The sequence below is a fragment of the Sus scrofa genome, unplaced genomic scaffold, assembly GCF_000003025.6.
Source record: "Sus scrofa isolate TJ Tabasco breed Duroc unplaced genomic scaffold, Sscrofa11.1 Contig1914, whole genome shotgun sequence".
Taxonomy (NCBI): domain Eukaryota; kingdom Metazoa; phylum Chordata; class Mammalia; order Artiodactyla; family Suidae; genus Sus; species Sus scrofa.
The window spans coordinates 43,697-68,394 of NW_018084979.1; the positions used below are offsets into that span (position 1 = coordinate 43,697).

Here is a 24,698-nt window from a genome sequence, read left to right on the forward strand (position 1 = left end):
GCTTTTCTGAACTGATTCCAACTTTAGAAAAGCAAGACTGGTGCTGGCGGGACGTCGTGGAACACAGAACGAGGGGCCGCGGAGGGCGCGCCTTGTTTCTGAAGCACAGCACCCGTCCCGTTTGTCCTCAGTACCCGCTCTGTGCAGGAGGACCTCCTGGGTGTGATGGCAGCCTTGCAGGAGGGCATAGCATTGTTTTGGTAAGTCCCTGCATCCCCCAATCCACCTGAAAAGGGATTTTTCTGCTTGAGTGGAGAGGGTGGCTGGTGAACAGCATGTGTGGCTGCCTTTTGGTTGTGTTTGAAGAGGCGCCACGCGTGGTCTCTCTGTCTAGTGCCCCCCAGCAGCCGGTCCCGCTGGCTTCCCTCCTCCTGCCTGTTGGGACCTTCCAAACATAAGCCTCACTTTCTGGAAGGACCTTTGCCGTCCTCATCCCTCCACTGTAGGTGAAAGGAGGCTAGACTCTCCTGCACGCTTTTCTATGCCCTGTGTCATCAGGTGCCTCGGAAAGGCTCCGTGGAGTCGACCGTGACTTTAGGAATGGCATAGGGCTTTTCTCTTTCTGTCTGATATTTTTGGAATTTAAAGAACGGTGATTCCTACTGAACTTGCTTTATTGATGAGGAAATTGTGAAGTACCTCCACTTTTCCAGAATGAAGGAGCCTCTGCTTTGGAAATACTCCTGGCCATGAAATCCCCATGGGGGAGCAGACTTTGGGGCTCCCCTCAGCAGGGGCGTGACCTCAGGACAGACCCCGAGCTGTGTGCCCCTGAATCAGGCCCGTTATCTGGACCCGAAGAGGCCAGGGTCTGATGTCGCAGTGCTTTTACGGAACCTAGAAAGGCCCCCCCCTGCCTTCAGTTGCTCTTATTCCTGAAGAATCGTGTTCTGCCTGCTCAATTGTTGATATTCAAAAGGTGGCTGTTCTGGCGTTCCCGCTGTGGCTCAGGGGGTGAAGAACCCGACGAGCATCTCTGAGGGTTCGATCCCTGGCCTCGCTCAGTGGGTTAAGGATCCAGCATGGCCATGAGCTGCGGTGTAGGTCACAGATGCAGCTCAGATCTGGCGTTGCTGTGGCTGTGGTGTGGGCCGGCGGCTGTAGCTCCAATTCAGCCCCCAGCCTGGGAACCTCCATATGCCACAGGTGCCGCCCTCAAAAGAAAAAAAAAAAAAGAAAGAAAGAAAAAGAAAAGGTGGATGTTCCTGCTATGTTTGCAGGATTTATGGTTGATCATAGAGGAAGATCCACATTTTCAGTATCCAAAGGTGCCCCTAAAACATTTCTGCACACAGAATCCCCTTTGGGGAAGAGAGGGACAGGTTGACGCCCCCTCCACGCACAAGGAGGGACCAAGAGGAAGCTGGACCCCAGCCCCTTTCTCCCTTTAGTGATGGGCCAGCCAGACAACTGTCCTCTCCCCAGGGTCTCGGCTGCCACCCCTGGAGGCCTGTGCCCAGCGTGCCTGTCCCCTGTTACCTTTATTTTTGATGGATTATGCTCAGGTTCATGCTTCCTGGGACTCAGTCCTTCTTTGGTATTTAAAAGGTGGATATTCCTTCTATGTTTATGTTATTTGTGGTTAAACATAGAGGAAATTCCACGTTTTCAGTATCAAATGCTGCTTGGAAACATACCTGGACGGAAACCACCACCGTCAGGGAAGCCAGGTGGGGGGGCTAAGCCCCTCCAGGGTAAGTGCAAGACGGTGGACCCGGCACAGGAGACCCGTCCCTGCCATGTGTCTGTGGGGAGACCCTCCCGCCCCGCTGCCGGCTCGGGGAAGAGGCTGCGGTCACGGCTTCTCCGGGGCACCTGAGCGGTCTTTGCTGTGCGGCATCACTCATTTTGCGCAGTCTGCGCCTAAGTTGGTCCTTCCCAGGGTTTGTCTTCTTTGGTATTTAAAAGGTAGATTTTCCTTCTATGATTACGTGTTGGATGGTTAATCATAGAGGAAAATCCACATTTTCAGTATCAAATGCTGCCATGGAAACATTTTGGGGGCAGGTAGGGTGGTCGGGGCGTGCGGCCGGGCCGCCCATCCCCCGGGGCGAGGGGAGAGGTGGTGGCTGCAGAACACGTGCTCTGTTCATGCCATATGTCTGCTGACCATGGCCTTTCGAAGCTCCCTCTCACGAAAGAGCCGACCCACCAAGGAGGCCGTGGGCTGAGCACCACGGGCCCAGACGCAGCTGGCTGTGCTGTCTTGCATCCCTTTCTGGTGAATTGTCCATGTGTGGCCCTTTCCAGAACTCCATCTTTCTTTGGTATTTAAAAGGTGGATATTCCTTCTATGTTTACGTGATTCATAGATAATCATAGAGGAAAATCCATGTTTTCAGTATCAAATGCTGCTTTGGAACTATTTCTGGAAGAGACTATAAGGCTAGCCCCTGTCCTGGCGCCCTGGGCCCGGGCACATGGGAAGATACAGGCAAACAGCACAGCACGTCTAAAAGGACCAGCCTGGGCATCATCCACACGTGAGAGCTGTTTCTGGCCGGCAGCCCTCTCGGTAAAGATTCTGTGGTGGTCTGTCGTCTGCCCGTCCATCGGAGGCTTGGCCCCCGCTGTGAAGTCCATTCCTGATGACTCAAGAACAGGTTCACATTCGCCTGGACAGAATCCTTCTTTGGTATTTAAAAGGTAGATTCTCCTTCTATGAGTACATTATTTATTATTAATCATAGAGGAAAATCCACGTTTTCAGTATCAAATGCTGCTTGGAACCCTCCAAGGAAGAGACGTCACCATCAAAGAAGACGTGGTGCAGGGACATCCCGGGCTTTGCCCGAGGTGCACCGTCTGGCTGACTTACCTTCCGTCTCCCGTGTGTTCTTGCGAGGCCAGCCTCTCAGGTTGACTTTGCTGACCTTGCATAAATCGTGTGCTCTGTCTGTTCATCGTCCTTGTGGTGCATTTGCCAGGACCCCCTCTTCTACAGTCATCTGGGGGAATACCAGGGTGGGCAGCTGACTTTAGGAAGGGGCGCAGGTGGGGGAATCCCAGGGATGCAGAAGGAAGAGATGCAGCGGATGACCCACGAGTGCAAACTCCGCCTGCAGCAATGCGCTGCCCACCCACTAACCCTGCACATCTGATCGGTTTATCTTAGGCTCATTCCTGGAGCTGAGGCCACCTCTGTCACAGTGAGAGTGGCTTTCCAATGGTGTTTGCTACTTGGAGAGAGATTATCTTTCCTGCCTTTGCAGAATTTGTAATGAATATGCAAGGGCAAGCTCCCTCCAAAGAGGAAATCCGTAGTTCCCGTCGTGGCGCAGTGGTTCACGAATCCGACCAGGAACCATGAGGTTGCGGGTTCGATCCCTGCCCTTGCTCAGTGGGTTAAGGACCCGGTGCTGCCGTGAGCTGTGGTGTAGGTCGCAGATGCGGCTCGGATCCCGCGTTGCTGTGGCTCTGGCGTAGGCCGGTGGCTGCAGCTCCGATTGGACCCCTAGCCTGGGAACCTCCGTATGCCGCGGGAGCGGCCCAAGAAAAGGCAAACAAAGACAAAACAAAAACAGAAACAAAACAAAGAGGAAATCCTGCGTGGGAGGGTGTCTCAGAAGAGAGAGTGACTTCAGGGAGCATCAGGGGCCAGGACGGTCACAGGGTCGCACACCCTCGGTTGACCACAGGGTGTAGGCCTCTCCCTTGCTGTTGATGACATGGCCTCTTGCCCTCCTCACCCCCTGCATCCTCCAGAGAACTTTCTTGAAGGGAGGATGGCTTTGGTGAGGATGCAGGTTTTCTTTTCAGAGTGGCTGGTCTGTTGGGAGGTGGTGCCTTCCTTGGTGGGCAATGACGGAGCGGCCATGAGCTGCTCCTCTGGCCAGTCTTCCCAGACATAAGCTGGACCCTGAGAAGGGACCGCAGGGTCAGAGGTGAGAGAGAAGGGGCAACAGTGTCTCGGTTCACCTTCGGGCATCTGGTCTACCCACCCGCCCTACGCGGGTCAGCCTTGGGCTGACCTCTGGGCCTTAGAGCATCCCCCAAGGGAAAGGGATGGATGTCGCTGCCAGTCCAGAGTCAGGGTGCCATGTTTTATAGCACCTGCCCTAGGACCGTGTGCTCTCTTCAGCCATAGGGCCCTCTGGGCAGCATTGCCAGTTGCCTCAGGAGGCCCCTGGGGTCGCTGAGGGTATGCTCTATTTCATTAGGGAGAGTTGGCCCTTGGGATTCCATTTTCCTTTGGTGACTATTGCCCTGGACGCGTGCTTTTGAGTCATACTTCAGTGGCTTTCTGAACACAGAGCCAAGTTCAGGAGATGGGATGCTTGTCTTAACGCTGCTGCGTGATGTGTGCACGAGCCGGGGCAGAGCCCAGCGGGTACTGCGCCTCTCTTTGCCTTTTTCCTGTGATGACACGCACTATTGTGTCTTCCAGCCCGTGTGTCACCAGGAGGGCTTCCTGGAGGGAACAGCTTTGGGCAGAGGGTGGCCTTGCCGCCCTGAAGGAATGTTATGGCCATCTGACGTTTACGTGTGGCTGAGGCATGAGACCCCGCCTGGCTTTGGGGGACCACCGCATCTTGGAGTGTTGCTGGCAAGTACAGCCCCCCCAGGGCGGGGACTCCGTGTGCAGGGTCAGGCTTGTCCCAGCCCCGCCCCCTTGGTCTCGGACCCTGCAGGAGACGAGGTTCCTCTGGAACCGTGCGTGGAGGGTGCTCTTGGGTACTTGAAGAGAGGATACCCTTTGCAGGTTCCCTTTCTTCATGGCGAATATACAGAGGGAGACTCTTACTTGCGTATCAAACTCTGACCGGGAAGGCGCTTGGACCCAGCTCCACCTTCAGGACAGAGACCTCTTGCCAGCCCTTCCCAGGTATGTCTCTGTTTCCCAGGCCTGAATGTGGCCTTCCGCGGTGACGTCCTCTGAACTGCCCCGAGGCCATGCCTTGCTGGCGTGGGACAGGGCAGCCTTCTGTGCATGCTGTCTGTTTATCTGCACTGAGCTGAAGGGGGGTGTGCTTTTTAAAAGATGATTGGTATGTGGCCCTGCCCTTTGCCACTGCCAAGGCACAGCCAGGAGGCTTCCCGGTCCCAGTTCAAACTCAGGAGCAAGACCTTGAGGTTAGACGCTTTCAAAGGGTAATGCATAGGGAACAGTGGACCACAGGGCTCTGGCGTTATTTATGATGGTTCCAAGCTGGATCAACCAGTCCCTGTGAGTCCATCCTGGAGGGCTTCCTGGAGGTGGCACCCACTCTGGGGAAGAGGCTGAGATTTGCAGGTCAATGCTCCTCCTTTGTGTTTGCGAGGACCCTCTCCTGCTCAAGACCCTGAGCTGCACCCGTAAGCACGCTTTCTGTCTGTGATTTATGCTTCCAGTCCTGCCTGGAGACCGTGTCCTCGACGGATCGCACAGCTCTAGGGGAAGAGCGGCAGGAGCAGTCGCCCTGGGCCAGGTACGTGGGTGCTGGAAGGTCAGAGGGAGGGGCTTCTGTCTCGGTGTGTGTCCTCTGACCTTCCTGCATCCCGTTCATCTCCAGGACGACGGCCGGAAGAGGGCTCTGATTCCGTGTTGGAGGAGACATTTCTTGGGCTGGGCGAGCCTCCGTTTGGCACAGGCCGGTTGCAGCCCCATCGAGGAGAGCCAGTGTCGTCTGCGAGAGGTGAGCATGTCACCTGGGGGTGAGTCAGGTCTCCTGCTCTGCCGTAGCCTTCAGTTTCCGCTCCTTCTCTAGGGGCTTCTCCGTGGGGAACCGGCCGTGCTCTGCTGCCTCCGTTTCTCCGTGGTACGTGGAGGTGCGACTCCTTTTCAGTGTCAACTCTTTCCCAGCATGGCTTCTTGGGCGTGATGCCAGCTTCCGGGGGTGGGGGTGGGGAGCGAGGAGGAGGCTGGTCCTGGGGAGGACGTTGCTGTCCACGTCTCTGTGGGAGGTATGATGGTGGCCACTGGGCCTTTGCTTTATTTGGAATGTAAATTTGCCCCATCCCCTTGCCCTCGGGGCACGATCAGGAGACCCTCCTGGAGGGGGCGTCCATGCTGGTTGCACCGCCAGAGGTGTTCTGCTGGAACGGAGAAGCCAGCTGAGCTCCGGGCATGCCCTCGAGGGCCATGAGTTTGAGCTCCTTTTCAGGAAGGAACACGTCCTGATTTGGAGCGATTCCTGGAAATGATGCTGGTTTCAGTGCAGGAGCACTGGCTTCTGCCCCCACCTGGGCTCAGCGGGATGGCGAGCAGGGCAGTGGGCACACACCGGACAGGCGGTGTCTGCCCTCTGGGCTGCGGATCCTGCATCCCCCACCCCCTCCCTAGGAGGATGCCGGGAGAGGAGGCCAGCTCTGGGAACCGGAGCGATGGACCTGCCCAGCGCTATTGTTTGGTACTTAAAGCGAGGTTGCCCTTTGTATATTCGGGTTTTGAGGTGGAATATACAAGGACAAGCTCTCTGTGAGTATCAAACCTCAGACCCAGTCCTCACTCAGCGAGGGATTTGGTACGTGTGCGCATGACCGTGTGTGTCCGCTGGTGTGTGGCGTACCGCTTCCGGGGCCCCGCTTTGCGGAGGGGACTTCTTGGGCACGCGGCTGGCTTTAGTGAAGGCGGTGGCCTGGGGAACATCACCCCGTCCGGGTCTGCGTGGGAGGGTCAGGAGGCATGCGCTCTGCGTGTGGTCAGGTCAGCGTCGGGGGGGTGGCGCTGCCGTCGTCACTGCACGCTTCTGCTGGGCCCCCGTCGAGGGAGCCACTAACCCTCCGCGTCTAATTTGTCCCCAGGACTGCGCCGTGAAGACGTGCCAGGCCCCCTGGAGGCAGTGGCTCTCTTTCCCGTGCTAACCTTTGGTACTTGGAGAGTGGTTATCCCTGTCCTGTTCGTTTTACTCATGTCGAATCGTACAGGGTCATCCACTTTTTCAGTATCAAGAGCGCAGACCGCAGGGTCCGGTTGCCCGTGTTTGGATCCTGTCTCTGACACTTACTAACCTTGGGACCCGGGACCCGGATTTCATCGCGCTGTGTGCCTGCCACCCCTCGCGTGGAGTGAGAATCAGAGGGCTGCTGGGGGCGGAATGAGTTCAGACTTGTCCGCAGCTTAGAGCAGAGTGGTAGCCGGGACGCAGTGCGCTAGGAAACTCTTGCTAATAGTGGTGGTATTCAAAGCCCCTTCTTGGGGTTTTGGAGCCACGTCGAGATGCGGACCTCAGACCCTCCCTCAGGTACGTGAGTGGATTCGCAAACCCAGGGTTCGCGCCTTGGGGGGGCCAAGGCTCCAGGTGTGCAGCTCAGCCCTTCCTGTGATGCTTTCAGAAGACAAGGCCAGGTTCAGTGGGAGCAGTGGGCCTGTGACAGCGGTGCCACAGAGAGTGTTTGCTCCGGGTAAGGGGGGGGACAGCCTTGGGATAACTGGCTTGCCCGCCATCCACCCTCTTGCAGGACACAGGTTGAGGTCACTGAGCAGAGCCAGAAGCAGCTCTGGGCGGCCTCCCTGGCGCTCAGTGAGACGTGGCCCGTGGTGCACGCGGTGTGCGTGTGTGTGTGCGTCTGGTGTGTGCACACGTGTGGGCGCGCCTGGGTTTGCTGAGTTGCGGTCCCTGTCCAACCAAAGACCCGGAGGTGCCGGTCTTCCTGCCCCCGTTGCTGTTTCATACTTGAGGAGAAATTATCCTTGGTGTGTTCGCTTTATTTGTGATGAATCATACAAGGACAATTTCTTTTTGAGTATCAAATCCTGCCTCGGCGGACGTCCTGGACCCCATGACCAGTTCTGGAAAGAGACGCATGTGGCCACCCCTCCCCGGGTTCCTGCCTGGCTGGGGGCCCGGAGAGCTTGCAGTGACTTCTGCTAGGGTGCTGGTGCTCTAACCTTCATGGCGGGGCCATGCCTGACAAGGGGCCGGTGGGCTCCCCGGGCTGCCACAGACCTGCATTGGTCATGGGCACACGTTATGCGTGACCCTGCGTTCAAGGCTCATCAATCCTTCTTCTTGAAGGCGCTGCTGGGACACAAAGCCGCCTCTAGGGTCAGGCCATCGATGCCAGCGCCCCACCCCAAGCCTGAGGATGGGTGACGGACGCCGAAGCCTGTGGCTGACCCGCTAACCCTCCTTGTCCACCACCCGAGAAGAACTTTCTGGAAGGGATGCTGACTTCAGAGAAGATGCCAAGCTCGCTGGATGGTGCAGTTCTTTGGTGCTTAAAGAATGGCGGTCCACGGCGTGGCCTCTGTCCCTAGGGGTGAATGACACCGGACCACCGCTGTCTTAGTGTCCGTGTTTGCCTCAGACGTTGGCTCAAGCACAGTGCTGACTTCACCGAGAGGACGTGGGCCCCTGCCTCGCCAGGGAGCATGGCCTTGCTGACCATCTAGAGTAGCTCATGCAGTGACCGTGGAACGCAGGCCAGCAGCAGGACACCCTTGAACTAACTCCAGCTCTGGGGTGGAGCCACATTTCAGGTGCTCAGGGTCCTTTGGAAGCGGTTGATAATGATTCATCTGTCTTTCTCTTCTTGTTATTAAGTCTCAGCCATGAGGAATTTCTGGAAGAGACGCAGGTGTCGAGTCTCTCTCGAGGCAGCTAGAAGGGGGCCGAGGGCCTCTGGGCATCCCTGCATCTTGGCCATAAATTCTGAGCGTGGAGGACATCTTGAGATGCAAAATTAAGGAAAACGCAGTCCATTTCCTGCCGCCACTACCATTTGGCCCTTCTAAGGAGCTGCCTGTGGAATGTTCCTTTTATTCTTGAAGGACGTGACACGGCCGTGTGCCATTTTGGGGGTCCACTGCACCCTAGAGACACGCACATGGAACACAGGCCCTGGGAATAAGACCGTGTGGTCAACGGCACCTCTGGGGTGTGGGCGTGCGTGCGTGCGTGCGTATGTGTGTGTGTGTCGGGGGGGTGTGTCTGTGTGGGTGGGTGGGCGTGTCTGTGTTGTCAGCTCGAGCACTGTGTCTCAAGCTTTCACATGGCCCTACGATTTTCATCACCTAGGGATCTTGTTAAAAGGCAGATTCTGATTCAGGGACCAAGATTCTGCATTTTTAGCAAGTTCCCAAGTGATGCTAGTGCTTCTGGTCGGTGGACGACGCTCAGAACCATTGGGGGCCGGAGCTGATCTGCCGTCTCTGTCACGGGTGCCCCCTGCCCCCCGCCTTTTTGCACACGCCACTCGCCCTGGCCGCACGTCCCCAGTCAACCCACTCTTGGGTTTGTGACCAGCGGTTGCCCGCCACGGGCTCTCTGAGGTGCACATGTCACGAGATCGTCCTTCCCCAGAACCGCGTCCTACCTCGGAGGCCTTTCCGGATAGAAGACCCGCGCTGGGGAGAGGCCACCAGTGTCGGACCTCGTCAGGCGCTGGGTCAGCAGCCGCCTCGGTGACTGCACCTGTCCCGTTCTGCTGCCCCCAACTCCAGTCCGTCGGAAGCAGCGTTCCTGGAACCGAGGCCGTCTTTCAGGGAGCATCTCGCGTGGGGATCCAGGATGTGCTCCGTTTTTGTCAGAAAAGGTATCACCGTGATGGCTTTGCTCATCTGTGACGTGCCTTCATGGGCTGGCTTCTTCTTGTCCTCAGAGCCCACCTCTCAGGATGTCCTGGGGGAGGCATGGGGCACGGGGGGGGGGGTGCTTCGTTTTAGGATTGAACCTACTTTGGAAGTCTTTCTGACTTCCAGAAAGTTCCATGGTTCCGGTCTTGGGGCTTGGACTTGGGTGTCAGAGCCACGTCCGGGCCCTGGGACCAAGCACGGTGTGGGAGGGGACAATGGATGCCAGCACGGGGCTTTCTTTACAGGACGTGAGCGCCACGCTGCCCGCCCCTGGGGACTCAGCTCGTCCTGCCAAGCGTCTTCCAGAGGCAAAGACGGTGGTGGGGAAGAGGCCATGGTTTTCATTTCGGAGCTACTCAGGGATATTTGAGGAGAGGTTATCCGTGTTATGTTCGCTTCATTCATCATGAATAATACATGGTTAACCTCTTTTTGAATATCAAACTCTGCCTCGGAGGCCAGCCCGCACGGGAGACGTGAGAGCGTGTGCCTGGTGTGAGCTGTGAGCCCGGGGCCCGGCCTGAGCTGTGGAGGGCGTGCTTCCTGGAAGGGAGGCTGGCGGGGAGGAGCCTGGGGTTGCTGTGCAGTGGTTTTGCAGTGAACTTGATGTGTTTCATGATACATGGGACGGCACGCCCCTGCGAGTCCCACCTGCCTTGGGGTGAGGGTTGATGCAGGTCCTGCTCCGGAGATGGGACCTCTGAGTCCCCGGCCCTGCTAGGCTGGTCAGTGGGTGTCTGACCGGTGAGCCTCCCCCCGCCCCAGACTACAGCTCTCCTCGACACTGACCCTGCAGGCCCCGTCCTTTGCAGGGTGGCTTCCTGGAGGCCACATGGGCCCCAAGGGAGAGGATGTGGTGTCCCCTCCATTGGGACACTAGAGGAAAGGTTATTTGCTTCACGAAGACTCCGCTGAGGACACCCTGATTTCAAGGTCATGTGCCACACAGGATGCTCCTTGGACGCAGGGCCACCCATCGTCCACCTCCCCAGGTGTGTGAGAGGCAGGCGACTTTGGCTCTGCCTTCCTGTCCCTCTCTGAGGTCGCTGACCCCGTGTCTACTTCCTCTCCAGGTAGATGTCACGTGGCCCTGCCACAGAGCCGGTGGCGTTTCTGTCCTTCTGCTTGACGAGACCGACTTGGAGGAGGCCCACACACTGGACAGCCCTTCGCCTCTAGAGCTCTGTCTCCCAGGGCTGCACGCAGGCATGCTCCCAGTGGGGGGAACACCGGCGTCAGGATTCCCGACCCCCTCCACTTACAGGGCTGGGAGGCTGACCCAGACCTCAAGTTGGGTGGAGGATAGAGTCCCCGCCACCTCCAAGACCCCGATTATATTGACAGGCCATGGCCACTGCAAAGCTCTGCTGCTCCCACCTGCGTGGCTTTGTTGGGTTCATGGCGGCTGGCACCATGGCATCCTTTCACGGCCTCCGTTCAGGACGGATGCCCGCTGGGGATGCCAGCTTCACAGTAAGAGAACTGTCCACCTCCCCGTAAGGTATGTGACTACGGAGTTGACCCCGGGGCCTGCCTTGGATGGATGGACGTGTCCCCAATCCACTAACCCAGAGAACGCCTTCTATCTGCAGGGGATGCCCCGGAAGTGACCCCAGCCTTGGCGATGGGTGGATGTTCTGGTACCGTGGAGGACTGATGGCCCACCTTCAGGAAGGGGAGCTGTGGCAGCATGCCCACCAGGTATGGGGTGCAGGGTCCTGGGCCCTCAGAACACAGTTATCCGTTGAGGATGTTGGGGGCCCGGCAGGTTCAATGCTCAGGTCCACCCCCCCCCCCTCAGAGTCAGAGTTTGGTCTGGGAGTGTCGTGTTAATGGCCGCATGACGGCTTCTTCAGCCCTGGGTACCCCACCTCACCTCCGAGCACCTCCTAGAAGGTGCCTCTCTTCCAGGGAAAGGTTATTGCTGTCCACGCCAACCCGCAGTCTAGGGAGGACTCATGTGACCCCTGACCCTCAGCATCCAATCTACCTTCAGGAGTGGGGGGGATGCAGCTCCTCTTCCACACCTGAACAGGTGGTGTCCACGGCGGGGTGGCTCCACCATGTTGTTCCATTAGAAATGCAGTGTCGTCTTCATCCTGCCTGTGTGATTCTACCTTCGGGAAGGAACTGCCTCCCCCAGTACTGGAAAGAATCACCCATCTCAGGCCCTGGGCTAGATGAGGATGAAGCCACCTAGTCCCCAGCTGTCGCCGCAAGGCCTTGAGTGCTTAGCCTCCGGGACTGAGTGGCAGTGGCGTTGACTGTTGGGGTGTCCTTGGGCGTGTGGCTAATCACCTGGGAGCTTCTATTTTTCAGGACAAGCTCCCCACCTGGAGGTGTGCTCCAACAGGTCTCCAACCTGAGGGCAGGGCGTGGTCCATGATAGGGGAGTGGATGGTTGATCAGAGAACATACATTTTCTCAATGATGTATGTCAACTGATCCACAGTCCCTACCTATCCAGTACCTTCTCAGAACAGACTCCGGGAGAAGAGGCGGTGACTCCTTCTCTGTGCTAATACCCAGCCCTTGGAAAGACCTTCTTCTCGCCGGGTTGGCTCTATTTATGCTGAGTCCTGTAAGGGAAGGTTTGTGTTTCTAAGTATTGATCTTGCCTGGGCAGCTTCCTGGGAAAAGCTCTTGGCCTCAGCCCCTTCCCAGGGGACAGGAATGCATGGTTAGCTAGAGAGCATTCACTTGCATGGTTGGCTGGGGGCTTCACTTCCCATGGGCAGCACCCAATCCTCCTAACCCTCAGACCCCAATTCACCCTTAGGAGGACTAGCTGGAGGCAAGGCCAACCCTGGGGAGGACAAGGTTCATCAGCCTTTAGCCTTTGGTACTTGAAGAGTGGCTAGCCCTGCTGTGTTCGCTGTATCTGTGACGAATCATACAGGGACATCCAGTTTTTCAGTACCAAATACTGCTTTGGAGAGCTTCTCGGGTAGCGTTCCACCTTCAGGGAGGTCTTGGTTTTCATACCCATCCAAGCTGTGTTCTGGATGGAGGATCACCGCGCACACGTGTCCTTTATGACGCAGGTCGCTCTTTGCACCCGAGACTAGAATCTAATCCCTGTTGAAGGTGGCTGCCTAGGAGGGCTGTGAGCTTCTGGAAGGGAGGTTGGTATCTGCACCAACCCATCCTGAAGAGTCTGACCACTGAGCATCGCATTCGCATAGAACTTCTGCCACTTGGTTCAAGTGAACCCCGGACCTTTTGTAAAGTGAACCCCTGAAGGCCATGCTAATGTGGGGATGCGGTGGTAATATTGTCTGACATCCAATTGGTCATCCTTCTGGTATTGGCTCCATGAAAGACTGTGGTTGTCTACTCTTGCCCAGGAAGGCTTTCTGGAAGCCGTGCCAACCTCAGGGAGACACATTAGCATCGCCTCTTTCCCGTGTGCATGCAGAGTGCGTTGAGTGGAGTCGAATCTTTGTCTCCAACAGACCTCACCTGCTTCACTCAACCCCCCCCCCCGCCCCAAAAGACCAAAAGCATTTGATAACTGCTTTGGGGAAGGGATATCTGCTTTGGCCATGATGCTTTTTCACTAGGGCTCTTGCTATGCACCATCAGATTCTCATTGTTAGCATCACCATGATGCTAATGAATTATCCTTAAATTGATCCATCAGTGAGGAACGATTCAGTCATTCCACAAATAACGACTGAGTGCGAACTACCTTCTATATGACCCTAGACCTCAGTTGTTTCCCCTAAACCAAGGGTAGTGAACAAGATAAAGTCCTTATTCATGTGAATTTGACAACTTGGTTGGGAGACATGGACAATGACACCAAACCATGAAACATAAATTTTGTCCACTGTTAAGTTTTAAGAAGAAAAGGAAAGCAGCGAAAGTTCAAGAAAGAGGCACAAGCAATGAGGACCCTGGTCTTAAATACAGGGTCTCGAAAGCTCTCTCCTGGGAGGGGAGATGGGAACAAAGTGGGGGTGGGTCAGATGGAGATCTCGGGGTCAAAGCATTTCAGAAGGAGGGTGAGGCACACAGAAGTCCTCTGGCCTCTTTGAGAAAAATTCAGAAGGTCTGTGGGGCTGGACCGAGGTATGGGGTGAGACAGGCAGCCTCAGAGGCGGGGGCGCATTGGGGTTTTGTTCTGAGTGTGATGGAAGCTCTGGGCAGGTTCTCAGCAGGACGGGAGGCATGGTGTATGTTGAAGTGGTCACTCTGACCACAAGGGAGGCAGTAGAGAGCCCATGGGGGCAGCTACTGTGTAGCTGCAGCAGGGAGCTGGTTGAGATGGGAGCCTCCGTGGAGGAGGGAGACACAGAGAACACGGGAGGCCCTAAGGGTCAAGCCAGCAGATCCAGGGATGGCTTTGATGAACCAGAGAAGGTGGGGCTGGTGGTCAACCAGAGGCTGGACAGGTGTGATAACTGCTGAGTCAGGGTCCTGAAGTGAGTCAGTGGTAGGCAGCAGCTTTGGAAGAAGGTGCCATTATCAGCACTGCCAGATCCAAGCTGGTCCAGTGACTGTGGGCATGAAGTTTGGGTTCTTTCAGAATTGACTTCGGGAAATAAACCTGGCCGCACTGGTCTGAGGTGGTTGGGGACAAGGCGGGTGAGTGGCCATTGACGTCCTCCTTCTTGGAAGTACTTTCCTGAGTGGCGCACGGGCTGAGCTGGCTGGTGGAATGGAGGGCATGGGAAGGGCGAGGGGGGTCTCCCAGGATCATGAAGGGCTTGGTGAGCCCCCCTCAGATCCTCCTGAGGGTGCCCTGGGGCCCGGGCTGGGCAGACTCTCCAGGAGCTGCCCCCGGTGGCCACGGGCTCTTTCCGGAGTGGCCCTGGTGTGGTAGATCGCACAGGGCACAAAGCAGCTCACCTCGATGTGCTTGATGGAGAACCGAGTGTGCTCTGTTGAGAAGTCGGAAGTCCCCACTCAGCAACCCCCAGGTCCACACACACATGGAAAGTTCCTGACGGAAGACGAGTTTGCCTCAGGAAGCACGGCAAGTGACCCTACTCTTCTCATCCCTGCACCTGTCCCCGAGGACTCAGGAATGCAGTTGCCACTCCAGGGAAGGGGCAGTGTCAGCGCCACCCCGGAGGAGGTGAGTGGCCGCACCCCTGCCTATTCCGGTGTGTTCTCCGGCCACCCGCCATCTGTCTCTCTAACGCTCAGTGTCCAATCTGCCCACAGGACAGTGACTGGAGGCCGCCCCCCTTGGAGAACTGGAAAGGACCCCTTGTCTGTCTTGTCTCTGCTTTTCTGTGGTACTTGAAGAGAAGTTGTTCGTGGTGGATTCGCTTTACTTATGACGAATCATTCACGGACAACACTTTTTTCAGTACCAAATACTACCTCTAAGGACCCCCTGGACCCAATGGCAGCCTCGGGGACGAAGTCTTCATGTGCTCAAGAAGAAGGGACTGGATAGCCACCAGGGCCACGTGCTTGACCTGGCTGTAAGTCATCTGGCCCACTAACCTGAGCATCCTCCGTCTGTAGGAGGCCTTCCCATGGGCCATGCCAACTCCAGGGGAACGTCTGTGGTCCTGTCCCAGTGTCACCTTACAAGACTTTGAAGAGAGGCTTCCTGGACCCAAGGCCAACTGCCAGAAGGGACGCTGGTAACAGCGCTGTCCAGGCTGTGACTGGTTGACCAGAGGGTACGCACTTGGTTCACCCTCTGGGCCCCCTAGTCACCAACCCTCAGCACCAGCCCCACCCACCAGCCCATGGAACATGCAGTCCATGTGCTCGTATGTCACTCGGCCCACTTCCCAAGAAGTCCCCTCCCCGGAAGACTCGGAGGAGCCCTGCCAACTCTGGGGAGCAGCCAAGGACTTGTGATGGCGGCCGCTCCGTGGACTCGGACCACCCTGGTCGGGAGGGCGTGTAGACTTAAATGGCGATGAGTCAGCCCTGGTGGACCCGTGATCACTCTCACTGCCTCTGGTGCACTCCTGGGACACGACGGTGCCTTCCAGTGAGGGACCTGAAGCTCCGGCCAGCTCCTCTCCAGGGTGCGTGACTGTTGACAGAGTACAGGCTTAGGTGGTAGAGAAGACCCCGATCCTCTAACCCCTAGCATCCCATCTCTCCACAGGGGGGCCCATGGAGGCGAGGCCCACCTCGGCAAGCGGCCATGGTTCTCCGTGCTGATCCATCCCAGGAGCCCAGGGACCACCGCGAGGTGCTTACATGATGACGGCCACGGGACGGCAGCCCTTCTCGCCCAGGAGGACCACTTAGGGTAAGTGCGTCTCGGGTGAGCATGCAATCCATGTGCTCGTATGTCACTCGGCCCACTACCCAAGATTGTTCCACCCCTTCCTTACAGGGTGGCTGCCTTGGCGGGACAGGCGATGGATTTCTCACGCATTCACGTATGGTACTTGAAGAGAGGCTGGCCGTGATGAATTCGATTCATCAAAGCGAGTCATACACGGCTCTCCTCTCTTTTAGTGTCAGATTCTGCCTCGGAGGGCTTCCTGAGCCAGCGCTGCTTCCAAGGTGGGTGCCTGGATGGCCGAGCCCACAACGCGTGCTTTCCCTGAGGATGCATGTTACTAACCCCCGTGTCCAAGCTGACACTAAGGCAGTTGCCAACTTGAAGACAAACTAGCGAGGCTGTTGGAGTGCCCTAACTTAAAAAAAATTAACACTAAAGTGCACAGGGCTCACTTTTTCCACTATGGAACCCATCCTCAAAGGGTCATCTGGAAGCATCTTTGATCATTCAGCTCCTGGGATATAGGAGGGACGGGAGATGGGACCCTTGTGCCCCTGGTTTGCCAACCCCCAGCATCACCTCCTCCAGGGACCTCCTCTAAGATGAGCCCAGGTCTACCAAGGAGGCAGGGGCTTACCTGTTCTTGCAAATGTGTGGTCTTTCAAGAGCTCTTTGCTTCGTTTCCAATGACTCACCTGTGGCTGACTTCTTTGCATTGCTTGCATGGCCAGCCAAGTACGGGAAGTGGTATTCCTGTCCACATTAATCCTGGGTTGGTGAACCAGGGAGCATGGGTTTGACTTTGGGATTGATCTGGTTGGTCCACTCACCCACAGCATCCCATCCATCCTAAGAGGCCACTCCCAAGACTGTGGATGCAGGGCCACAAGCCAGGCCACCTCATGGTACTTGGAGGGAGGTTGTCCGTGGTGAGTTCGCATTATTTAATGATGCCCAATACACGGTCGATCTCTTTTCGGTATCACATCTCATCTGGCATCTTCTTGGAGCTGATGGAAATTTGGGGGAAGATACGCTCACGTTGGTTCCAGGCCGATGTACTTGAATGTGTGGTTGGCCCTGGAACTACCAGATAGGTGTCACTAGTGCCTTCATCCTCACTCAGTCTATTCATGGAAGACCTTGACAGTTTGGGGGAAGAAACTTATGATTTAAGTTTAAGACCCGAGTTATTGGGGAGATAGGAGTGTCTGTGATGCTTTGCAGGGGTTTGGGGGGTGCTTTTTTCTTAAAAAAAAAAAAAAACCTCACTAAATATTTCAGTATTGTCTTAGAGGAAGGACTTCTTAGACGTGTTGGCTAAGTCAGGAGGGGGTGCCAGTTTTAGCACTTTTTCTGGGCTAAGTGAATGGGTGATTCACCACATCTTTTGACCTGGAAGTCATACCAAATTTGAGGACAGAGGGCAGTCCTATTTTCAATTCCTTGTTTTCCTTTTAAAAAAGAATGATGATTTTATTTTGGGCCGTCTTTATAAAAATGATACATAATAAAAAATTGAGCAACACGGGAAAATGCAAATCAAGAGGGAGACAATTACCCAGTCTCTGATCACCCAGAAATAATCATCAGGGTTTTAGAAATTTCCAAATACCTGTCTGATCATATATCCAGATAGAAAAGTAGACAGACAAAGTGAGAGACAAATATTTTACAAACACAGGATCACACTGTATCTAGTCTTTTTTAAAAAAAATGTAAACTCTAATTTTACTTGAATTTAAGATAAAAATAAACTGAAAAAGATCAGAAGAACTGATGTTTCTTGCTCTATAGTAAGAAATACTATTTCCTAAAAGATCCTTATAAAATTAAGAAAAATTATTGTGCAAACATGAAGCAGTTATTGTGTATTTTAACTATTTTAATTTCACTTCAGGTTCTGAAAGATAAGGAAATCAGCTCCACCTCCTGCTCTTTTTTTTTTGCTATACTGCACAATATAATATTATAAATATTTGCTTTTTGTTCTATAACCACATTCTTATGGATGTTTAATGGTAGTTCTATATTTATATTCATTACTGCTCACTAGTGGGTTTTTTCCCTAAAGTAAACTTTCTCTATTCCTGAATTTTTCATTTTCATTCATATCTCACAATGGATTTTATAACTGTTTCTTCAAGAATGGTTCATAGACACTGCTCAGTCCTGGCACATGGAACTATAACTATATCCTCTTCTTGCTTAAATACACAAGGTACAACTTAGCTAGGTATAACATTCTCAGCCTACTTTTTTCCCCTAGGACTTTGTAGATGCTGCTCCATTGTCTTCTGCATTTCGTATGTCACTAGCTTTTTCTCCACATACCCCTTCCTTAGCTGGACTGTATTTTCTGGTGGACCTTCATCTACTTTGTTGGAAAGACTTTGGGGCACTATAGTCTGGGAGGTCTTTTATCTCTGAGAATGTCTGACCATTGCTCTTACACTTTTACTCATATACCTATTTTTTCACACTATTTGACCCTATGATGTCTAATTCTTTTAAATCCCTTTAGTTGCTTTAACAATACTTACTATTAATTTCTCTCAGTTCCAGGCATATAAGATCGACCCTTATTTCAGTCTCTTGACTCATGATAGCACTTTCCTTCATGGGTTGTGCAACTTTTCATTGTGTGGTTCTCATCAGTGGCGATTAGAGTGTGTTTTGTTGTACCTTTTGCAACATTATGGTTCTGCATTTGGTTCCGTATGGCATCAGACTCTCACCAGTCAGAGACCAATTCTTCTACTCCTCTGTTGGCCTAAGGAGTCCCATACCTTATGGGTGGTATAAATCCTCACCACATCTTTGTCCTGGAGCTTGGTTTCTCTCAGAGGAACTCATTCTACCCATAGTATTGGCAGAAACAACCTCTCTTGTCTTCTCTCTGGACCAGTATAGAGTTTTCTGGCTCTCCTTTCCACGCCAGTTGCCACCCCTCTTGGGCCCAATGTCACATGTTCTGTTCCTGCTTGGACGTGAGGACTACGGACCCTCTAAGCCTCTAGTGCAGCATCCCTTAGATCCCTTGGTGGCAGGTTGCACACTTGTTGCTGTGAATTAAATTCTCTCTTCATTGGCAGCCAAGGGCTCCCCTTTCATTCCTTTCAGCTATGCATTTATTTATCAATTGACTGCAGCTGTGGTTGCATTTCAGCCATCGTTTCTCTGTGAAGGAGAAGGTTCTAATCTTCCCCAAGATCTGACTCAGTCACAATTTTCCTTCGTCATTTTTTTTCTGAATCATATTATCCCTGCTTGATGAGTCAAGTTAGTTGTACCTTCATTTCAAGGATGTTTTCTTCTATTATTTCTATGAATACTTTTCTATGTGTTGGCTTTGCCTCAGGCTAAATGGTCATTTGTTGTTTATTTCATTAGATACTAGAGAAGGAAAAAAAAATCTCTGATCTGGCCCCACACTGCCATCTTTCTCTGGAGGACTTTCTGTTGTCATTCACAGTCTGCATTTGTCTGTGTAACACGAATTATACCCAGCTTCCACCCTTCTCAATATCATCTTCCACCACAGCAGGGTCCCTCTCTGCAGTGCCACTTTCTGGGACAGATGTGGAGTCAGTACCATTGGCCAGGTACGTGAATTTATTTTTAGCAATAGAGATTTTTTTTTTTTGTCATATGTCTGCTGGCCTCTTAACCCTAAGTATGCCATTTATCCTTAGGAAGATTCCTCGGAAGTTCTGCCTACCTTTGGAGATGAGGCCACAATTCCGAGGTCAGTGCCATACCTTAGTATCATAAAGTTTGTGTACCATGCTGTCATGTTCTTTAAGAGCAGTATGGCAAATTCAACTTCTCTGGAATAAACTCCAGCTTTGGGGAGCTTCCTGGACACAAGACATAGGTGAGGAAAGGATCACTGATGTAAATACAAAATGAGGAAATGGTCCCTGCTGTGATAAATAATGAATGTTTATGAACTTGACCTCTCCACCTGCAATGCCTTGGAAGTGCTTCTTAGATATCCTTTGCCAGGCAGGCAAAGGTGTGCATGTCTGAGCTACTTCAGGGTCTAGGATGGGCTGGTTGAACTTAGAGGGTGTGTTTCATTCATGCTGCTCTATCAGTGTGCTAACAATCAGTGTTCACTCTGTCTTTAGAGGGACTTCCTGAAGAAGGCCAGCTTTGGAGACGAGGCACTGGCACCTGGTCAGTGCTAATCTGTGTGACTTGAAGATAGGTTATCTGTGTAGCTCTCACTTTATTGGTGAAGAGCCATTCACGGCTCACCTATTTTTCAGTACCAAATTCCGCTTTAAGAGGCAGAGTACCACTTCAGGGCGGGACCTTGGGGTCAGCTCCTGCAGGGTAAATGGAGGGACTGTTGACCACAGGTGGATGGCAGAGCGCACAGTTTCCTGATGCTGTGTGACCCAGTCCTCCCCCTTGGTGTGTGACCGTCCATGGGAAGATGCTTGGAGGTGGTGCCAACATGAAGGGAGAGGTGGGGTTTTTCTTACCAGAGCTACTTGGTGGTACTTGAAGAGAGGTCTTCCATGGTGCATTCGCTTTATTTTTTTTGACGAATCATACATGGTTGACCTTTTTTTAGGTATCAAATCTGGCCCTAAGTCACCCAGAAACTAGAGTTGGTGTCTGCACATCTGGATAGATAGTTGAGCTGAGTGTGTGCACGTCTCTTCATGTATGTGTCACCTGTGTTTGCTCACCTCTGTGTGTCGCGCATGTCTAGGGGTACCCCTTGTCCCTGATGCCAGCTTTCCTGAAGAGGTGGTACTTTCACTGTAGATCCACTTCCTGCTTAACAGGAAGTCATCCTTGTGGCCCTCGCTTTGTGTATAACGTGATGCTCTGCTCCTCTTCGTTGCAGTGTGTCCCTCCTGAATGGCTTCCCAGAAAGGGGGCTACTTACAAGGAAGGGACACGGGAGTCCATGCTTGTTTCATTGCCAATGTGTGTTGCCAGCATCTTCACACTCAGCATCCCATCCGTCCTTAGGCCTGATGTTTGGGACATGCCAGAAGCCAGCACCCTAGTTGGGTACTTGAATGGAGGTTGTCCATGGTGTGTTCATTTTATTTATGATGAGTATTACATGGCCAATCTCCTTTCAGTACCAAATTCTTCTTGGGAAAACTTCACAAGGGGAAATTTCAGCCGGCGCCTACCCAGGGTAAGGAAACAGATGATTCACCCCATGATAAGTGCCTGACGTGTGACCCAGAATTCATGCCACTCGGCCCAGAATTCCCAGGGATGATGCTGACTTTGTAGGTGACACCACGGTCTTCCTCCCTTCCTTGAAGACTCGCTGGTGAATAAAGCATGTATGGGGAGCCTCTTTTTTAGGTATGAAATAATCTTGGACACGCGGCGCCGTGTAGGGAAAGGGACGTCTCTGTCCTCCCAACAGCCTGGCTGAATGAAAGGCACATGCTTTATTTGTGCAACGTGTTACTACCCCCTCAAGTATCCTCATCCTCAGAGTGACCTCTGGGAATGAAGGCCAACAATGGGAGTTGGGAGGGTTTCCTCTGTAGAGAGAATTGACGGTACCTGAAGACGTGTTTCCATGGCTTGATTCATTTATTCCTGGTGCCAGATAAGGATCAGTAGCAGCACTGATTATTACCTTATGTTGGCCAGCGGTGTGACCTTGGGAAGGCTACTTCATCTGCCACCTCTCTGTGCTTTAGTTTATTCATCTTTAAAATGGGGTTAATGCCTACTCCTAGGGGAGGTATAAACACACGATCACATGCCAAGTGTGTAGAGCGTGTCTGGCACATAGCGAAGTTGAAAAGCATCCATCGGCTCTTTTAACAACTGTTGATGTGGTAACGTCGTTATTCCATCATAGGTCTTCCTGTCTCGTTCTCCCACCCACTAGACTGTGAGCTCCCTGGGGGCAGAGTCTTTGTTTTCCTACTGCTGTGCCCCAGCTATGCACAGCGGATGTGATGCTGAACGAATTTGTGGCTGGTGACATATTTTCTTTATTCAGTGCCCTCTTTGAGACCTCCTGGAAGGAGGTGAATGAAGGATGGTCCACACCTGTGCCCTCCCTGTGATGCCATCTGCTCGCCCTCGCCGTCCTGCTCACCTTGGAGGAGGAGTCGCTGGTCTTCAGGTCAGGGATCCCGCAGGCTTGGGGCTGGGTGGACCCCGCACGGCACTTACAGAGAATGTTAAAGGGCCGCTCCCTTCTCTGTGTTAACTCCTAGCTCAGGGACTCCCCAGAGGAGACACCCACCTTGGGATAGGACCTCGCCGTCTGCACCCCTCCAGGGTACAGGACCACGTGCTGCCCCAGGCCTGGGCCTGACTTTGTGTGTGCTCCTGGCCCCATTGGCCACTCTCACCTGGCTTCAGCCAGCACAGGGGACTGGCGGAGGCCCTGTGCCATGCAAGCTGGTGCCTGATACCCTCCCTCACTTCAGAAAAAAACAAAACAAAACAAGAACGTGTTTTGGTCACATACCAGAGGCTCCCTGAATACAGTGCCAGCCTCTCCAAAGACAGAGGAATTGGTGTAAGCCCCCCACCCTCCGCCCCAGGGGGCACATGTGCAGCTAGACCCTGGAGGCAGTGCCGCCTTGCCGAAGAGGTGTTTTGTTGGTGTTCTTGCCCTGCTGACGTTTGATCCTTGAGCAGAGGTTGCCCTTGGTGAATTCGCTTTATTTACGTTGAATCACACAAAGGCAACTTTTGTTTGAGTATCAAATCCTGCCTGGGATGGCTTCTGGGACCCAGCGGCAAGCTCAGGGCCTACGCCTCTCCCATGACCAAGAGCGGACGGTGTAGCTGTGGGTGTCTGCACCTCTCCAGTGGACAAGGATGGATGCTGACCAGAGAACCCAAGCTCCATGTGTGATGTGGGTCACCTGGCCCCCTGAAGGAGGGTGTCGGTGCTGAATCTGCCTCAGTTCTTACCATGGACCCTCTTTAATCACCTTTTCATTGACCGTTGATCCCGCAGACACTCTGCCTCCATCACTTTTACCTTGAAGGTACTTTGACCTTGAGGATAAGTAGGGAATTGGCGATTTTAAAGGCTGCAGCTTCTCATTCTCTCCTTGTTTCTCCCTCTCTCTGTGTTTCCCTCCCGCTGCCAAAGAACGTTCTCAGTTTTCTCATGGGCTAGGAAATGAATGGAGGCTGTCCGCCTCTCATCCCATTTGTATTAAATAAGAGTGATAAAAAATAATCAACGCAAAATAAAACTAAAAACAACCGAAATGGCACAGAGCAGTACATGTTCAATTGACTACAAATTGGCAGACGCATCCAATTTTCTTGACAACACGTCAGCTGCCCCATTTGACCTGGGGATATAGAACACCGTAGACATGGCGGCCACACGATGAAATTGACAGTGGCAGCCGCTCTAGACTGTGCGGTTTGATGTAGACAGAAGCGCGTTGAGGAAATCAAATCTTCATTCAAATTTTTAAATGGAAAAGAATTGATCCTAATGAAAATGATTTGGGGAAAATAACAAGGGAAATAAAAGAAATGAAAACAGCTCAACGGCGCAGCCAGGAAAACTAAACAGGGAATTGGATTGGTTTAATGGAATTCACTCTGAAACACACATTTTTATGAAAATCAATGTTGATACCTCTCTCATTAACATGATTAAATTCGTGTGGGTTTGGACGGGAGCCGATGGGGTCGTTAGGAAGACGGGGTCAGAGCACAGCAGCCTCTATGCAGCTGACCTTTCCCTCCTTTCCCAGATCTTCCCAGAGAGTTTTCCAGATGGATGTGCTGACTTCAGGGGTGACATGCTGGTAATAAAGTGGGTGCATGTCATCACCAGAGCGCGTGCCATCTTGGCGGTGTGCGTCACCCGTCTGCTCCCTCCTGGTCTCTCTCCATCCCCTTTGGGGTTCTGGATGACCTGACTCCAGAAGTGAGGCACAAGTTCCTAGGTCAGTGGGGTCCGTCCGGTCCTTCAGGACAGCTGTCTCTAGTACGACTGCTGAATACATAGGAAGGCTGGGACGTTCCCAGCTGCAATCCATCCTAGGATCCCAGTGTTGGTGCTTCTCAGGGCTCCAGGCTGGCCCCAGGGACACAGTCCTTGTTGGGGCTGAATGTCACGTGGTCACAGAGGCTGAGCCTGGTTTGGAAGGTAGAGTCCTGGAGTCGGTGAGCCTGGGATCAACCCCAGTGCCTGCCATGCTTCATGTATGACCAACACTGCATGGGGGATCTCTTTGCAGAACAGTTCCCACCTTGGAGAACTTCCAGAAGCCACGCCACTCTTAGGAGGTGGCCAGCAGCTGAAGCTCTCTCCAGGGTAGGTGCGTGGGGACATGCCCTGAATGTTCTGATGATATATGTCATCCATCTGGCTGTCACTGTCCAGCCCGTTCTCAGGAGCACTGCCGGGAGGCGATGCCAGCTCTGGGAAAGCGTCTCAGCATTGCAGGTCAGTACCGGTGATTCCCGAAGCGAAGCTGCCCATACGTGTTTTCTCTTTAGGACAGACGCTGGTTAGGTGGCTGGCCTCTTGCTCCAGTTGGAGCAATACCCACTGGGCTTTCTGAACTCAGGCCAATGTCGGGGAAAGGATTCTGCTGTCGGTCCCACTCCAAAGTTCCCAAAATGGGTGGTGGGCACAGAATCCGGCCTCTGCTTCTGGCATATGTCATCTGCTCCCCAACGCTCACTGGCCAGTCCACTCTAGGGGGGGATGTTCAACTCTGAGAAAGGCTGGGGTTGTGATGGCAGAGCTGCTTTGTCTTTTTTGGAAGCGGTCACTGGCATTTCCTTGGCTTTTTTCTTCCTCTCCCCCCGCCCTTTATTTTTGGTGTTTCACTTGCTGGGTTTATGAGGCTGATCAAACGGAGCAGTTTTGCAGCCTCCTTGTGTTAAATCACCTTTTGGAAGATGCTGGGGTGGCGACGCCCAGACGGGGCCAGAGGCAGTGTTGGTGGGACCTCGGAGAGCGCAGCTGTGGGCGTCGGTGTCATGTACACGCACAGCACCTCA

The 24,698-nt window shown here is 53.5% G+C and overlaps 3 non-coding genes across 3 annotated transcripts; all 3 read left to right on the forward strand.

The window, feature by feature from the left end:
• The first annotated feature begins 1,538 nt into the window (after window positions 1-1,538).
• On the forward strand, window positions 1,539-1,616 carry MIR376C (microRNA 376c). Its single transcript, NR_049176.1, has one exon. It is a non-coding gene; the product is annotated as a microRNA 376c (primary transcript).
• A 1,018-nt stretch (window positions 1,617-2,634) lies between these two features.
• On the forward strand, window positions 2,635-2,714 carry MIR376A (microRNA 376a). The gene has a single exon (NR_049173.1). It is a non-coding gene; the product is annotated as a microRNA 376a (primary transcript).
• Window positions 2,715-6,327: 3,613 nt separating this feature from the next.
• MIR381 (microRNA 381) lies at window positions 6,328-6,409 on the forward strand. Its single transcript, NR_049175.1, has one exon. It is a non-coding gene; the product is annotated as a microRNA 381 (primary transcript).
• The last annotated feature ends 18,289 nt before the right edge of the window (window positions 6,410-24,698 follow it).